The sequence below is a fragment of the Cupressus sempervirens genome, chromosome 2 (genome assembly GCF_028749045.1).
Source record: "Cupressus sempervirens isolate cs-2001-9-10 chromosome 2, ASM2874904v1, whole genome shotgun sequence".
Classification (NCBI taxonomy): Eukaryota; Viridiplantae; Streptophyta; class Pinopsida; order Cupressales; family Cupressaceae; genus Cupressus; species Cupressus sempervirens.
Genome location: NC_143119.1, coordinates 189,576,675 through 189,580,834, shown reverse-complemented (window position 1 = coordinate 189,580,834; position 4,160 = coordinate 189,576,675). Strand labels below are relative to the sequence as shown.

The 4,160-nt window shown below is 33.5% G+C and overlaps 1 pseudogene; it reads left to right on the top strand.

The window, feature by feature from the left end:
• The first annotated feature begins 2,111 nt into the window (after positions 1-2,111).
• Positions 2,112-3,805, top strand: LOC149571715 (uncharacterized; annotated as a pseudogene).
• The last annotated feature ends 355 nt before the right edge of the window (positions 3,806-4,160 follow it).

Genomic DNA, 4,160 nt, shown 5'->3' with positions numbered 1-4,160 from the left:
TTGTTTGATGGACTTCTGAATTTTAGCAATCTGATAATTGTTAAAAAACCATGCAGAGGAATAGTAAATGGTGTAGGAGGACAACATCTTTTGGCAAACTTGAATTCTGCCTATGAGAGATAATGCCCTATTATGCCATTTGTTAAGTTTCTTATCAATCTTCTCTTTAACATAGAAATTTGTATTGAGGAAACCAATCCGGGGGCTGCACATCCCACCCCAAACAAACTGATTTGGCTTGAGATATTTTAGCCCCAGATATAGAACAAAAGAAACTAAGTTTAAATTGCAAAGCCTTAAAATTGCTTTCTGAAAGCTCAAAGAACAACGCGGTATCATCCGCAAACTGGCAATTGATGAGCTCTTCATCATTAGGCAAATAGATACCTCTGACATCAGGAGATAAAGAATTATCTCTAAGAATATAGAAGAGAGCCTCCGAAGCAATCACAAAAAGAGATGGTGCCAGAGGGCACCCTTGTCTAATGGATCTCCCTAGAGAAAAAGGAGCAGAAAGAACACCGTTAACTTCAACTTGAGCACAAGCATCACTAAGAAGCACCTGCATAGTATTACAAAAGGAGGGAGGGAAATCGAAGGCCTCTAACATCATAAGAATAAACCTCCATCCAACCCTATCATAAACCTTTTCAAAATCCAAAAGAAGATTGGCCGAGTTTTGGTGTGAGCATTTAGACCACTCCATGGCTTCCCAACTAGTTATGAGATTCTCGAGAATATATCTACCCTTGATGAAACCAGTTTGGGTAGAGTTAACAAATTTAGGAAGAATATTGACTAACCTAAGAGCCATAATTTTAGCTAAAATCTAATATGACACATTAAGAAGGGTAATCGGCCTCCAATTCCTAACAAGGGTCTTATCTCCATCCTTGGGGAGGAGCTTAATGATCCCTCTATTAACATCTTATCCCAAGGAGCCAATAGACAAAGCTTCAGAGTATAAGTCATGGAGATCCTTATAGATCCAACTGATATTGGATTTATAGAACTCAACAGGAAAACCATCAAGGCCCAGGGCCTTATCATCATTGAGAGCCTTGATAGCTCCCTCAATCTCCTCAATAGAGATATCTTTAGCAAGCACAACAATATCCTCTGAGTCCAACTTTTTAATTAATATTTTAAATTTTAGTTTTATAGAATAATGTGGCGACTAGCCATTGTCTAAAAATATACAACTTAATGTAATGCATTGGAAAATCACGGAATTTGAATTAATAGATTTTTAACCAAGAAATTAATTTTTTTTAGAATTTTATTACATAAGTTAAATTTAGAAATTAATTGTTTTTAATTTTTTTACTTAATATATACTAAAGTCTACATATAAAGCAATACAATTCTTAATAGCAATAATATATTTTAATAAAAAATTAAATTTAATAATTATCGATTTATATAAAACTAATTTTTAAAATAATTTAAAATATTTTAACATTTATAAAAACTATTTTGAAAACTAAAAATTGTGATATTAATATTGATAAGACATAATTTTTGTTGTGGAAGATAAAAACATAACTTTTTAATAAATCTAATGAACTTGTGACAAATATGCAAAAGATAAAATTGTAATTATTTTATAAATCTAATGAACTTGTGACAAATATGTAAAAAAAAAAGTTGTAATTAATAATGAACTTGTCACAAATATGGAAAAGATTAATGCGTGTTAGAAAATATTGTATTTTTTGAAGTGGAAAAATAAAATAAACCCCACCAAAAAGGACAAATTAGAAAAAGGTAATAAATCAATATAAATTAATTTAAAAATATAAAATTGTTGAACTTTAGAACTTAATATTTTTTTTTTTGGGTTGCACAAATTAGCAAAGGTAAACAAAAACATTACTACCTATATATATAGGCAGGGACTAATAATAATTATTATTATTTATGACTTTGAAGTTTTTAAATTCTAAATTTATAAGACTTAAAATAGAATATTTTCAAGTGCCCGAGGGTTTTCTTCTGCCTCTTCGCCTCTGCTCTCTTACACCTTGATCATGGAGATGATGCGCTACTGGAAGTGGAGACGCCCACTCTTCCTCTTTCAACAGATATTTTACCTTCATTCTCATTCTTCATCACAATGTACGCATAAACAGGGTAAACCCCCTCCTCACGTCACGCCCAAATTTAATATTGTGCACTTCACTCAGCACATTACTGCCCTCTGTAAATCGGGGAACACAAACAAGGCCTGGGATGAATTCCATTCAGCCTTATCTCAACGCCGTCCTCTCAATGTCGTATCCTTCAATGCGCTTTTACATGGCCTTGTGACCTCTGGTGATATCCGTAGAATTAACTCCCTTCTTGCTGAAATGAAAGAGATGGAAATACAGCGAAATGTATTCACTTTTAACATCCTCATAAAGGGTTCGTGTAAATGGGACCGAATTGAGGAAGCACTTGGGATTTTCCGCCAAATGAGGCACGCTCATTGTGTTCCTAATGTTGTTACATACAGCACACTAATTGATAGGATATGCAAAAGAGGTAGAATAGATGAAGCTCTTGTTTTATTTGCTGAGATGATACAATTTGGCATCTCTCCTGATGTTATTACATGCAATACCTTGATAAATGGTTTCTGCAATGTGGGAAGGGAAGATGAAGCTCTAAGGTTAGTAGCTAAATTGAAACACAATTACTGCTCTCCAAATACATATAACACCCTGATTGATGGCCTTTTTAAAATAGACAGAGTAGATGAAGGTCTAGGATTATTTGCCAAAGTGATAGAAGAAGGTCATTTTCTTAATATCTGCACATATACCACTCTGATAGATGGATTTTGCAAGGCTGGAAAGACAGGAAAAGCATACATTCTGTTTTAAAAAATGATGTAGTTTGGTCCTTTTCCAGATGTAGTGACATTTAATACTGTTATTGATGGACTATGCAAAGATGACATGATGCACAAGGCTTGGCATTGTTTCTATGACATGTGCAAAAAGGGTTTACAATCAAATGTAGTTACTTATAATACTTTGATACACAGTCTATGCGAACTACATGAGAGGGAAAAGGCTCAGAAGTTGTTCAAAGAGATGCTAAGAAAAGGCATCTCTCCAGACATTGTTACCTACAACATTCTGATTGCTGGTTTATGTCAATAATAGGGAAAATGAAGCTTTTACAGTTTTTTTTGAGTTGGAAAATAGGGGACTTCTCCCAGATGTAATTAAATGTAATACACTAATATGTGCACTTTGCAGAAAAGGGAAGATGAACATGGTAGAGAAAATGTTGCAAGAGATGGCAAAAGGAAATTTGAAACCTGATGTGACAACATACAGTACAATCATTGATGGTATGTGCAAGGCAGGAGATCCTTCTAGGGCACATTCACTCATGAATAAGATGCTAGATGAAGGCTTGACCCCTAATGTAGTCACTTCATTGCAAAAATGGTGAAATAGATGAGGCCTTGAAGTACTTTGTAGAAATGTAAGTGAGTGGCATTGCTCCAGATGTTGTGACCTATACTATATTGATTGCTTCTTTTTTGAAGTAAAACAAACTTGACATGGCTTTGTCAATGCTGAATGAGAAGAGAACAAAGGATACCTTTCCTAATGTTTTCACCTATACTATATTATCGGACACCTTTCGCAAAAGACGTGATTATGAAAAAACTTTTTGGGTTTTGGAACAAATGAAGAAAGAAGGTTGTGCTCCAGATGATGTAACCGTCCAGATACTTGGCTGGCTGATAAAAGTTGGTAAAACAAAAGAGTTTATAGACTTTGTATGTGATGATTCCTTTCACTAATCGAAGTGGAAAAGTTAAGATACTTTGTAAGTGACGGTTCTTTTATATCTTCTAGGGAAGCATAGTGCTCATGCCTTCATGATGAGCACCAACCATATCGAAATTGTTCTTGAATAGTTATTCTTCCTACTATAGAATTGATATTTAGGCATCCATATCAGTCTATAAATATGTTTATTATGCAAGGATGATACGATTACTTTGATAATCAATAGTAAATAATTTCAGAATGATACTTCAAAAATTATCAACAATTTAAAGCATTTTTATAATTTAGATAATATAAAATTTCTTTAATACATGTTCAACTTATAGTGTTTGTCATATTGAGCTCATTATTTTCCTTATAACTGAG